The sequence below is a fragment of the Dermacentor andersoni genome, chromosome 6 (assembly GCF_023375885.2).
Source record: "Dermacentor andersoni chromosome 6, qqDerAnde1_hic_scaffold, whole genome shotgun sequence".
NCBI classification, from domain to species: domain Eukaryota; kingdom Metazoa; phylum Arthropoda; class Arachnida; order Ixodida; family Ixodidae; genus Dermacentor; species Dermacentor andersoni.
Genome location: NC_092819.1, coordinates 168912991 through 168927074, shown reverse-complemented (window position 1 = coordinate 168927074; position 14084 = coordinate 168912991).

Below are 14084 nucleotides of genomic sequence, written 5' to 3'. Positions count from 1 at the left end.
CTAAGTTTGTTTCTTGGAGACACAGGGCCACGGGTGATGGGGTGGTCAGTATGTCTTTTATGTCAGTTATGTTATGTAAAAGTCCCCTGCAAATTCCAGTGTACGAAAGCCATTTTGTATTATAAGTGTGTAGTGAAAGAGGATCTAAGTGGTGTTTTCAGACCACTTGATTGGAAGCCTTTCTTTATTGTGGCGATCCAAGGAGCCCCGCCGTTCCCCGACGTCGACGGTACAGGGCTTCCTTGACTTGTGTCCATTGTATTCTCAGGTACGCTGGACGCCCGTGCTGGACGCACGGTTTCGTTCACGTTGGGCCTCGCCGTGTGGGGAGGGACCCTGGAGCCTGCTGACCTGGGGGTCCGCACGGCTTGCTTTTGAGGTAGTGGCGCAGCGCTAGCTATGTCCACTGTGGGCGCTGGAGTCTCTGCCCGAGCCTCACTGTGTGTGACCTGGGCAGGCTCCGAAGGCCGCTGTGTTGCCGCGCCCTGTTGCAGCACAACGGAGTAGCTTTTTTTTTGCACCAATGAAAGTCGCTTTCGCGCTTCCCTGAAAGTGATATTTTCTTTTACTTTGAGTGTGATGATCTCTTTTTCTTGTTTCCATGTTGGGCAGGCACGCGAGTAGGCAGGATGACTACCCTCGCAGTTTATACAATGGTGTGATTCAACTTCACAGTTGCCTGAAGGGTGATCATGGGAAGCACACTTAGCGCATGTGGTTTGGCCCCGGCAGCTCTGCGAGCCGTGGCCGTACCTTTGGCATTTGAAACAGCGTCGCGGGTTGGGTATGTACGGTCGGAGTTTCAGATTGGTGTAGCCTACCTCCACAGATTCAGGCAGTGTGCTCAATGCGAACGTTAGGATGAAGTGCTTTGTTTCGATTTCCTTGTTTTCCCGTCTGATGTTTATTCTGTACACGTCTGTGACATTTTGTTCTTTTAGTCCGTTGAGGAGTTCTTGTTCGGTCACATACTTAAGGTCATCGTCAGAAATGACGCCACGATCGGTATTCAGTGATCGGTGAGGGTAGATTGCTACGGGTATGTCACCAAAGGCTGTTATTCCTGAAAGTTTCTCGTACTGATGTTGGTACAACAATTCTAAAAGCAGGTCACCATTTGCTAGTTTCTTTATTTTATATCCTTGTCCAATGGTGTCGGTTAGGGTCCTTGTAACATTGAAAGGAGAGACATATCGTGCAGTAATTTCTGAATGCTCACTATGAACTACGTGGAATTTAGGAAAGTTCGTTTTGGTTTTCGCAAAGAGCTGGGCAGTGACATCGGTGCGCCCCCTCTTGTTTGGAGGGTGATCGCTTGAAGTAAAAGAGCTAGCCATAAAAATTGTAGTTTTCGGTCGCGGTACAGGCCGCCCACCATGGAGCCCAACGAGGGGACGGGACAGGAGCTTGCAAGCAAGCCCTGCCCACGCCAGCTGTATACTGCGGCTATAACCCAATATGGCGTAATTCAGGGTAGTTAGCCACACAAAGGTTAACCCTAGCCGCCAGGAAAGGAAGGAACAAGAAGTGAAGAGAAGACAGGAGAGATGGAAAAGTGGGAGAGAAAGACGAAGGTTGGAGAGTAGGACAGGAAAAGGCGACTGCCGATTTCCTCCAGGTGGGTCTGTCTCGAGGTGCCGTCTATGTGAAGCCGAGGCCGAAGAGGTGTGTTGCCTCCGCCGGGGGCCTTAAAAGGTCCAAACACCCAGCATTGGCTCAACCTCCAGGATCCCCCTTTCCCCAGACACGGCTAAGCCGCGCACGGCTACACGCGGGAGGGTCCAAACCTCGTGTGCTCGGGTACGTGGTGTCCCAACACACCAAACGCCTGCTCACGCAGACGCCCCTGCGGGGAAAAGGTTTTGTGACTTCAAGAGCTAATAAATTCCACGAAATACTGGCTACAATTGAATAAACATAAATAAAATGAGCCACAACAACACTGGATCAGAGGACCTCTACCACAGAAGCCCCACACTGCAACCATTATACGCCTGAGACATAGGCGTCGGTTGGGAGAATAAAACATCAGAAATTTCCTTGGGGTGACCCGGTCTCCCTGTTTTTTTTTCGTATTTCGCGAGCTTTCTTTCCAACCCGGCAAAAAACGACTGGTAGTGGCCTATTAGAAAGGCTATGATACCATTCCGTCCTTTTTCACTTTTTTCACGTTCTAATTTTTATCACCACTCTTCTTTCCTTCTTTACTTCCCTTTCCCCTTCCCCTAGTGCAGGGTAGCAAACCGGGGGTTTTAACTCGGGTTAACCTCCCTGCCTTTCTCTCATTTGCATCTCTCGCTCCCCCTCTGCCGGTACTGCACTTATATTTGTCCTTAGAATTTTATTTCTTCGCGTAAACGCACGAAAATTAGTGAAAATTATTTCTAGAAAGATTCCTTCCCTGGTTGTCTAGAAAGCTTCACTTGCTTAAGGTTTGTACTGGAAACTCACGACGCGCTAGGCTGAAGTGGTACAAACCCGTACTTTTCCCGAAGCCACCTATCTTACGGCCTTTCAGCGGGTTCTGCAATATTTGGAGAAAGATGAAAATTGACATCCACATTTAACACGAAGCTGACAGGAAACCAAAAAGTTTTCTTTGCAGTTTCGTTCCCTTTTCTGAAACTTTCTTCACTTTATGTGCTTTCGCGGAATTTAGTTGTCGTATTCCGTGTTTTGAAGCTTCGGTTTGCCCATTATTTCTAACTCCCCTCGCATTCTGCAAGACTACTGCTTTGCTGAGATGGTAGAGTGAACAACGCGGAAAGGCGTTGGTCGCGGTTACGTTCTCGAGACCAGGGCAAATTTTCCTTCATCGTTAAGGTTTCTTTCAGAGAAAGTCTCGTGCGTGCTTCAGTATTTCTAACATGCAGTTTTGCGCTACAGTCCCTACAGTGCCAATTTTCTCCCTTTGATGAAAGCTCCAGCTCTGTGCGGGTTTCCGCAGGACGGCCTTGCCATTTGGCGACGTCTGATATCCAAAAGCTTCCCAATCTGAGTGTATCTACAGCTCGCTTCGTTGAGACGCACTCGACCGGTAAAATTGACGTTTACAATCTGTTCTGAGTTTCGCCATAAGCTGATGTATTGCCTTGTTACATCGAAAACCACATAATGGGGAAGGACGACTTACGAAAAAAAGATTACTCCATACATTCTTGTTCTTGAGTTGCATTATTCGACAAGGATTTGACGCTGGTCAAGTTTACTATAGTGGAGCAATTCGGAAAAGGCAAACGATGAAGCATCATAGTTGTTTTGCAAGCCACTACAATGTACAGGCTCGAGCCATGGTTGGGCTGACATATGAACTGCGTATTTCTCCTCGGTCGAATGCTTGTCACTTGCCCCGCCCATTTCCATGGCTTCGCTGAGGAGCGCCTCAATTGTTTCTATAGCGTAATTTCTCATATCCCAGCCAGCTTATATTTCTTTGTTGGAGAACTTGTCAATTCCTTTTGCAACTGCTTTATTCTTCATCTCCCTGCAGATTTGTTTATCATTTCAGACGACCCCATGTGGGTTATGTGCACAGAAACAATATTTTTTCATCGGCTAGCTTACATCACGCCAGCCTCCCACAGATAAGTGCACAGACAGCCCATCACACTCGTCACACTCGTTCGACGCCGTAAGGGCATCGAACCCTCTATGAGGCGCTGACAGAGCCCGGGATATCTCAGTGTTTCTAAGCACGCCGGGAAAACACCGAAGGGGTGCCAGTCTGGGACAGCCGCATTAGTGAGCTCTACGCTTACTAGATGTATGGGGTCAATGCTAACGGAGCACTTACGTCCCTTCGAGCAAATCGGACAAGAAATTAAAAGGCATGCGCTAACGAGAAAGCCTGCTGCGAATGCTGCATTACATCTTAAACCTTTGCTATGTTAATAAAATATTTGTTCCAAAACAGCGCATGCGACCGTGATAACAGCGATGGTTGCGTAATGTGGCGTGGGCAAGCCGCTCTGTTCGTAAGTGGCTCCATTGACGTCGCTCTCCGTTGTTGCTCAATCGAATTAGCAAAGTGCATGAAAATGCGAACGTAGACGAATAATGATGCTTCAAAAAAAAAGAAAGTAGTAATGTCTTGGCTTACTAGAACGCACACATGAAGTAAAATATATGCTTTAGCCTACTGTACATTTCATTGTTTTTCATTGTTCTGATTCATTCCTCACTACATATTATGCATTGGCTTGAAGTAGCTCAATATAAAGAAATATTGATACACTGAACCACTGGGCGACGTGGTAGCGGTTGAATGTATCTAAAGGCACGTGTGCAAACAGGGACGTATGTAGAACGAGGACAACAAAGAACAACGGCGTTTGTGATTGTCCACCGCGTTATTCTTGCAATCCTGCCTTTACGCACCATGAATGCACGTATGTCACATCTCCTCATTCCGCGACATTTTAGCACAAATGCGTGCCATCAGCTCGCTCGAATAAACACGCTGCTTCATTCAAGCCTCCAACATGTGATCTTGGAAATAAATTTTGCCGAACGAAGCAGCATGGCTGTATATTTGTGCTTGATGATCTGCTATAATAGTAGTATGCTACAAAAAGTTAATTTAGGGATAGCTGCGAATTATCACAATTCTCCTCATATTAGTAAGGTGTGCTTTCAAAAGGCGAGATGGATTTCCTTTGCACTAGGGTATTGATTACCACCGAAGAAACCAAGCTTTACTCGGATAGGGGAATTTCTTCCGACTTTCAGCTCTCCTAATTCAATGTGACGGTGAAAACTTGAAACTATCGCCATGAGAGAAAGACGCCTGCTTGCGGGCAAACGCGAAAAGCATCCGCACGCCTTTCTATGCTTTGCGAAAGCATTTAAATTGCCGCAATTGTTTGCGGATGTTTATTAATTTTAATTCAATCCAGCAATGGGCTAATGACTAAATCAAAGAAAATGAAGCACTGCACTCTTGAACGAGAGGAATGGAAGGTTGCAATAAAAATGAACACACGCGTTTCTCTTGTAAATGCCTCAAAGCACGACCCAGTTGCATCTGCCGCAACTCTTCACTCAAGTCATGATGAAGGAAGCGGGGACGAAGCCGGACAAGGCAAGAGCGCATTGTGACCTTTCACGAGCCCGCACGGACTAAGCTTGTTTTTGTGCTCCACTGCCACTTAATGTTTCCGACGTGAAACGCTTTCAACAGCACACACTCTGTTATATTTAGTAGGCAGTTGGTTAACGTTTCTTAGTTTTAATACGTCAGGCAAAACCTTCTTTTTTGTTTTAAAAGAGGGGAGTGTTCTCCGCGGGCAGTGAGAAACAATCCGTCTTTTTTTTTATTTTTCTGCTGCTGCCGTCTGCCGAACGCCTCTGGAAACGTGTTGAAAGAGTGCCGGGACTTTCACCGGTTGAGTTGTGAACCGGCATCCAGTAGATGACGAGTTATGAATATAAATGGCTCCCCCGGGGATGTATGTCGTTCCTGGAAGCCATGTAGCCGACTACTTTTTGAGCAGGCCCGAATGCTTTCCGGCGTTAAGGGGAAGCGCCACCTCGGCCACAACTCCAACGCGGCCTATTCAAATACATGTAAAATGCAGAAACGGTTTCGTGAGATAACCCCTGGACGGATATTAATAAAGTTGGTTGCATTTGAGAGAAAAAGTCCAATTCTAGTGACTGATGGGAGCAGAACTTCGATTTATGTCCTGAACTTTTTTAAGAGGATTTTCGAAAAATTAGAGTTCGGGAAATATGGAAGCACGTAGTTTGCAGGTTAATCGCTCTGCATCAACGACAGATATCGCGGTTCTGTAAAGGACATCCATTAGACCATTCAAAGTGGACAAATTGGATGTGTGAATTTGCATCTTGCGTAAATTCGTTACGTTGTGCACAAGGGTTCTGCAAAAGCTGTATTTCCATTTTACTCATTTTTTTAGATTGAAGTGTATTATATCAATTTTGTCATCTTTACATGTGCTATTAGATGCAATTCACTCAATTGTGGTACCGTTTTTCATTGCTGCGTTGTAGAGTTGTAAACTTGATAGTTGAGTCCTCTCAAGATTTGCGTTTCTTGTGATTGTTTTAGTGAAAAATTGAAAACCTAAATCAGAAATTCCTAACCATCAGTCACTAAATTTGAAGTTTTTCTGCTAAATTCCACAAACCTGCTGAAGTTTGGTGCAGTGGTTGCCGAAAAAAAAGAAATCTCCTTTTAGATGTATTTAGTTAAGAGCACCCGAGCTAAAGCTTCCTCTTAAAAGTGGAGCCGATAAAGGCTCAAGAAGTTACATTTGCCAACGCGGCTGCCTTGGAGTTAGTTTTCGCTGATTCCGGGACTTGCACCTAGGTTTTAACAGCAGAGCTGTCTAATCTTGAGTTTCGCGGCAGCGCATTACCCGAAAATTCAGCCCAGCTGTGCGGTGCCTCGCGTTGCCCAGCAACCACCTGCGGGGGCACCGCGACACGAAACCTTCTCGCACCCAACAAGCGTAAGGCGCAGTCGTGAGGTCACAGACGGGTAAAAGCTCGTTACAGCCGGCGCGGCAACGCACATCTTCACTCCACTACTCCGTGCGTCCATGCTGCTGCCATGGGAAGAAAGACCGAAGAAAGTGCGAACGCCCGAATAAGAAGCGGCTTGCCAGGAAGAGCGCCGTACGGCCGCCGAGCTGATCCGGAACACCGAGTTGAGGCTGCGGCTGAAAAGAGGCAACGAGGAGTTGAGGATCACGAGTCTCAGTCCAGAGAACGCGAGAGTAGGCGCGTGAACACTCAATGTCGCCGCGAAAGAGACTCTGCCATGTCACTGCTCGAACACTTCCAGCGTCAAGCCCGCCGAGACAACTTAGCCAAAGCCTAGCATAACCCCACAAAACCTCGAAACAACATTGCCAAGCCTACCATAACCTGAAAAACCTAGAAACGACTTAGACAAGCCTACAAACAACTTAGCAAAACCTACCATAACCTCGCGAAACCTACAAACAACTTAGGCAGGCCACTATAGAAGCTAGGTGATCCCAAGCTCCACTGTTGACTCCAGCCTTTCACCACTTGTGCCAGCTGCGCACGTTTTCGTTTTTAAATTTTTGTTACACATTCTTTTGACATTTTGCATTCAAGAAATCTTCGAGGGTTCCCTTCAGCGTAGAATTTAACAAATCGGTGCAGTTGTTAAGCACCGACATCTACAGCCACAGATCTTTCTTAGCGTCAAATACTTGGCAAAATTTGCTTAGCTGAGATGATATAAAATAATGTGAGAAAGTAGCAAAACACACATATATCCGCATATGAGCCGCATTGTTCCACCGTGAGACATGTCAATATGAGCAGCCGAGCCACTTAAATGGCAACTGTGATCCAGATACATAGATATTACGGTCTGTTACCTTTTTTCCTCATTCGCTCCTTTCTTTAACATCATCATACGTACACTGTGCTCGTGACATAAGCCATGATTAGCGAAACCTGTGCCCCCGTAAGCGCTCATAAACGCTGATGCCATCGCTGGCACCATTTGTGTATCACTTAGCCTCGCGCTTGTTTATGTTGCGTTACGGTATGCATCGTCTCTTGTTAAGCGTTTGGCGCAGAGGTAAAGAGTTCATCTCCAGAGTTAAAAAATTTGTCAACATGACAACATTTACTCATCTATGTAGCGAGTGCGACCAGCAACCTACGGGAACGGTGACGCACAGATGTTGGCACAGCGCACTGTCGCCGCTTGCAACTTATTGTGTACGTACCATGCAAACTGAAGAGCAGTTGATTTCAATTCGCTAAGGCCAGAACTGAACTGTAAAAACAGTTTTCTTCATGCTTACTTGCTTACTCAGTTCAGGTCTGCCGGTAGCGGGTGCACGAACTCGACGGCGCCAGCCCTAATCTTCGCTGAACAGGATATCAACAATGACTCAAACTTCATGTGCATGGCTTGAGATGGCCGAAGCTTTTGCATTTTAATTTGGTGGGCGTCTTCTTGACTCACTTTGAGCACGAATCAAAATATACATAAGCGATGGTGTTGTGACTATCGCGTTGTCGAATCGACGGCCGATCGCACGGGGTTCTGTCGAAAGATGGTCGGCAGGCTGATTTTGCCGGCGCCGTCGACGAGCAATCCATTCGCCCTTGAACACGCGCCCGTCGGTTACGTTGTTGTCGGCCTGCTTACATAAAATGGTCTCAGCCACGCACCATGCCGAGCAGTTAGCGGTACCATCTTGTCGGTTTCGTACCGACCCAGTATTACCGCGCTTTAAAGGAGTGCGTGAAGTCAGGCACACGCTGCCGGTACCAGCGAGAGAGGGCGGACGCTGCAAGAAGGCTTTGTCCGCAACGCCATCTGTTTGAAGTGTCGCCTAACTATGACGCACGGGTTTTTCCTGTAAATTTTGTAGCCATCAATGAAAGGCGGCAACTACGTGGGTCATGGCACAGTCAGTGGTGCGGACGAAGCCCCGGTCGCTTTGTGTTTTAAACTGGTGTTGCAGTCTCACGCTACGCATGTTTTCGTCACCGTACGGATGTCGAGCAAGCAGCGGAGTTTCAACTTGGTACACGGCTCGAGCGTGTGCAGTAGGGTGCGTCCGAGTGCTTTTATGTATTTTTTCTTTCGAAAAGGTTTCGCACCTAGTCCGCTAGGGCAGGTCGCATGCGCCGTCAGGCCGCGCAAGAGGCGGCTTCGACGGTAAAAGTGGCCGCTGGGCTTGGAAGAAAAATAAGTATACTTGCGACGAATCCTCAAGTGACGATCTTGAAATCTAGTAGAAATGTAAAAATGGTAAGATGCAAGAGAAAAACACCACAGCTCGTGATGCAAGCTTTCTCGGCCCCCACCCCCTTTCTTGGGGGTGAGGGACACTGAGCTCAACGGCGCTAGGTTGGAAGTCTGCCTAGTGTGCCGTTCGAAAGTTCCAGAGAATTGAGAAAGCTATAGATGGCAGTTCACTATAGTATGGTACAGTGAACTATGCACACACTCTCCAATACCCAGTTTGTTATTTATACACGCAATAAGCGGAAATTCACACTTCTCGTGGAAAGAAATTTAGTACATTCTCATTTATCCCACAAATGTTCTCAAGACGACCATCTAAGCCTGTCTCACGTAAAAACCTAGAGGGTCAATCAAATGTCTACGCAAAAGAACAAAGGGTGGACGTACATGATCTTTCAAATTATTGTATGATTAAAGGTAGATTATTTTCGTATCTTAATTCAGTTTCTGCCGTTTCTTTTCCATTATTTGCTCATTTCCTATCTTCTTCTTATCGTATTTCACGCACAATTACGCCTACCTTGTCTTCACTTGTGTCGACATTCCGCTGGCTTATATTCAATTCCGAGGCCAAGTGGGACCATCCAGGAGAATGCATTCGCTATGGTGCAATGTGGTTAATTTTCGACTATATAGGCGCTAATTACGCTGCTCCCGTAAAATTTACATATTCTGCGGGTAATTCACCCTTCCGGTGGGTGCAGCCAGAGATGCCTTTCAGACACGATTTCTTCGCGAAAGCCCTGCTTCGTCCAAGCGAACTCTCACCGTTTAACAAGTGTGACGTACGACTGCGTTCCCTCAACCGTTGTATACGTGTAGCGGCGCCCGCTTTACAGGTGTCTAATGCAATGTGGTGAATTTTCGACTATATTCGCTCAAATTACAGCAGTACCATTGCATCACCTTCTCTGCGACTAACGCTCGCTTTTCGTCTTGTTGAGATCTTCGTTTTGGTCCTTGCGGCTCGCTACGGCGCTCTGGAGGTGCGAAAGGGCTGTTTTTTTTTTTTTTGCCATAAGTTAAAGATGCCCAGATACACACCACCAAGTGAACTCAGCTAAGAAGACCTTGCCTTCAAGCGTTCTGCTGGGATATATTGCGCGTTGCGCACCGTAAACCCACCTCTGGGTGCCCGATACGTTCCCCCAACAGGGGCGGGAGCCCAGACAGTCTACTGTAAACTCGACTATTCTGCCCTCAGCCGTATATTGAGAGAACACGCTAAGCATGTGGTATACTAACTCTAGAGTGTGACAGATGCAGCTTGCAATATTTGTTTCAATCCAATCATGTGAAATTATTTGCTATTCCAGGGAGAACCAAAATATGCTTCAGTCATGTTGGAAGAGAACGCGAACGAGGGCTTTCTTGAGAAACCGATCCGAACTGGTTCGGCCAAAAGCTCAAGACATGGTCATTGCTGCAGGAATCGTGTGAGATCGGACGCCGTATCTTGCTTCTATTGCCTGCAAGATCGAGCGGAGTAGCCGCCAGGCAGACACTGGCTAGACCACGATTTCGTGGATCTGTGTGGATGACGTCTCGCGTTGGCTGCTAGTCGCTACATGTTTGCATATGCGCGTTCGGCGCACATATTCTTTAAAGTCTGCAGCTTCCGTGTTTGTATCGCAGTCAAAAAAATGCATACCGCCATTTACATGAAGTGGAGACTCATTTATCTTTGCAGTGCAATAAAATTAGTCACTGCACACTTCTAATTCAGGATGCGTGTCACCGCATTCTCCGTTCGTCACAATCATTTCAGTTTGATTGCCGCATTGTAGTTTGGGCACTTCAAAATAAAAAAAAAATACTTGGCATCGTTATAAATAAATGAAATGGTGCTTGAATGCCTGAAGTAATGTTTTAGAGGTTCCTTCTAGCAACGCGTTGATTATTCCGCAATCTTTCTGGTACCACAAAACATGAAGAAGGTGGCGTCAGTTCACAGAGCAGTAGGGAAGAAAATCTTAAGCGCTCATATGTGGTTGCTGGATATAACAGGTCTGAGGCATATTACGGCATCACTGTCGCTTAGTCGTTGCGCGACAATCCTTAGTTGTTTCACAGGGTGCCCTTTTGTTATGTGAATATTCCACTACGCAGAAATAATATTGCTTCCTAGGAGAATTTCCCACGCTTTCGTACTGCAGTATCTGCTACTAAAGGAAAGCTGAAATAGTGGATCAAGAGGAAATAGAGGAAACAAGGGGATCGTGTGCAACATCGCAGTTGCTACACACTGGACGTCGTAAAACTGAGTTGCTTGAGGCTTACCTAATGAACTCTTCAGTGTGTTGTTGTTAGTTTAAGGTAAGGTAACGCCCATTATCTCCACGGATAAAGAAAACAACAAAATGAGGCTGCCATTTACAGTGGTCGAAAATTATTCATCACTATCGTGTACGCAATAATTAAAAAAACACCCAACGTGCCAATAAGCCGGGTTTTGATATTTCACACACAAAACTAGTTTTAGTACAAAAAAGGGTAGTCCGCGCGGTATCAAGTGCTTCTTATTTAGAACACACCACGCCTCTTTTTGCAAAACATAAAATCCTTAAAGTTCGTGATTTGTACACTTACATTCTATTGTTTTCCTTTAAGAAAGCAGTTCAGGGCAGATTAGATGCCTTTCTCGATTTCGGACAACTTAAGCACACCCGGACAACATATTCTTTGCGGCATCAACCACCATGGTACGTTCGTTTTTCGCGCACAGATTACGGCCAACAGAGAATTCGGCATGCATTGCCAACGACATAATTTCACTATGACACACTAAATAGTGACATCACAATGTTAGCGAAGAAAGACATAAGAATTTTATTCACGCAAGAAAAAAAAAGAAATCTGTCTCTTATGTGTCTAGCCAATGTATTATGTATGTATATTATGTATATTATGTCCTTCGAGAGGTGTGTTTGATTGTGATATAATCTTGGATTTATTGTATCTCTGTATGTCTAATTTATTGTATGTCTCCATTGCTGCTGGGTGGCTGGAGCACAGTCAAGCTGCAGTGTATCAGCTTTTTCTTCGGCCACCTTTTTCGCCTTGTAAAGTTGTGAAATAAAGTTGCTTTGATCGGTTGATTGATTGATTGATTTGATTGATTGATTGATTTATTGAGTGAGTGAGTGAGTCAACGTAGCGATGGTGCTTCCACCTATAGCCCGATCTGGCGGCCACTTCGGCGAAACGCGCGGCACATCACAACAAGAACGGTCACGTGGCTCACCACAGCAACCTCCAGGGTCCACTCAGCTGTAGGTACGGTTGCCTCCCTTCTACACTGTGTGTACAGTCTGCGCGCACTGATACAGACAGATAGTCGGTGATGCTGTGACGTCCTCAGAGGTAATACTTGTGCTCAGTTCATTCACTGCGTTCAGGCACAGCAATGGACTGGTTACGTTTTAGAATTGACACTATACATCCAGAAACGGCTGCTGCTGAACAACCACGGCGCGTTCTTTTTTTGTAATGGTAATCACTCTGTATAGTTGCATGGCCGCTCCAGATGCCTACCAATTTCGGATGGTTTCACTAACGTATCTTGTTAACCAGTTTCGCAGACTGCATGTGGGTCAAGTATTTCCACTTGCGCTCAGAACCACAAGACATTACAGAATTCACTGCAGACTTTTTCACATCATTTGCCTGGTTGAATTAGCACAGTTTGCTAAAATTGTATCTAGGCAATGACAAAAAAAAACGGCCGACAAAGCAAAGCGCACTGCCCTCATCAGCACCTAGGCCAAGTCACAATTTGAGGGGTAAGAGAGGCAATAATGCCCAATAATATGTCTCCGCAGAAATAAAGTTGCCCTGCCCCCCCCCCCCCTCCCCCGAAAACCCCATATTTATCTCTGGGATTTTTTTTTTCGAAGCGGCCAACGCGAGGAAGAAGCTCTCGTGGCTAATGCAGCGAGCGTCCATCTGGGATCTTTTTTTTTACTTCTTCGCTGCCCTCGACGACGCCCTTGTACGGTATGTATCGCAGCATGCGGAAATTTGGAGCGCCAAGATGCAGCAGCGTCGGATGATAGCCGTCGAAAATGGAGAGAGCAATACGCGAGCGCCCCGAGGCTGCGTGCTTTCTTCAGTCAAATGAGAGTACAGTCGTGCGTTAATCCAACAATTACGCTCCATCCAGGACAAGATGACGGCCGAAGCTCGCGAGGTCGGCGTCGCAAGGAGGCCTAAAATAAAATTCCTCGCCCTCTCGTCACACTGCACGATTCGCGTCGTGTGAGGCCAGAGCCGACGTAGCTCGACAAGCGTTCGTGGTTCATGACGTAGCAGGGTGGCCAAACGAGAATGCGTGGCTGCCGAATCTACTCCTGAATACAACAAGAATGTCCTACGTTGCAGGGCGACGGCGGGAACTAGATGGGGTCATCGTAATTGCGCGTGGAATACGATGTGAATAAAGTACGAATTAAGTGAAGAATATGCACGAATAAATTCCTCTTTCATTCCACCGTGTGAAAGTGGGTGTATACGGCGAAACAATTGCCGACGCTACACAAGCACCACCACAACCACAAGGCGTCGCACCGTCGAGATCAATGTAGCGTCACGGCGTCCATACGCATGCGCGTAACCCGCATTTACAAAGTGAAAGGCCACTGTAACTTTTTGAACAGTGCCTGCACTAATGACGATCATGGTCACAACATACGCTGCGCAAAAGATGCAAGAGGAAGAGGGGCCACGCATCAAGGTGTTTGGAAAAGAAATCGCATTTACGCCGGGAAAGCGGAGCGCCGTTTGCGATAGGAAATAAGTATATAGCTATACGTAAGCGTCCTGCGATGCTTGCAGAGTGCACGTATGCGCTGTGCTTTTGACGTTTCGTACGTGTTAACGCGACAGATGCACGGAGGACAATAGGCTTGCGGCTGCTCGGCGTTTTCACAGAAAGTTTCCGCTGTCATCGAGCGATCTGTGTTCATGTTTACCGGTGCGCGCGTGTCACCGTGCTGGTTAATTTAGGTAACAGACGTTGATGGGCTAGTTGGTGTGAATCCATGACAGAACGTGTAAGCGCGACTGAACAAGGACGTAGAAAAAGGCAGACACACAATGACAGCGCTATCTGTTTATCGAATCATTGAAGCAACCATCCGAGTCGGTCTTACCGTCCTCAGCGTTGCCACATGGCTGACACATCCCTTTTTCTTTGGATGAAAATGCATTAAAATAAAAGAACTCTGTCATGTGAGAAGTTTGTTATGGCTGTTTGTACCAGTACCCAAAAAAATGTTTATTTATTCAAATATACTCCAAAGAATTGCTCTACCGCCAG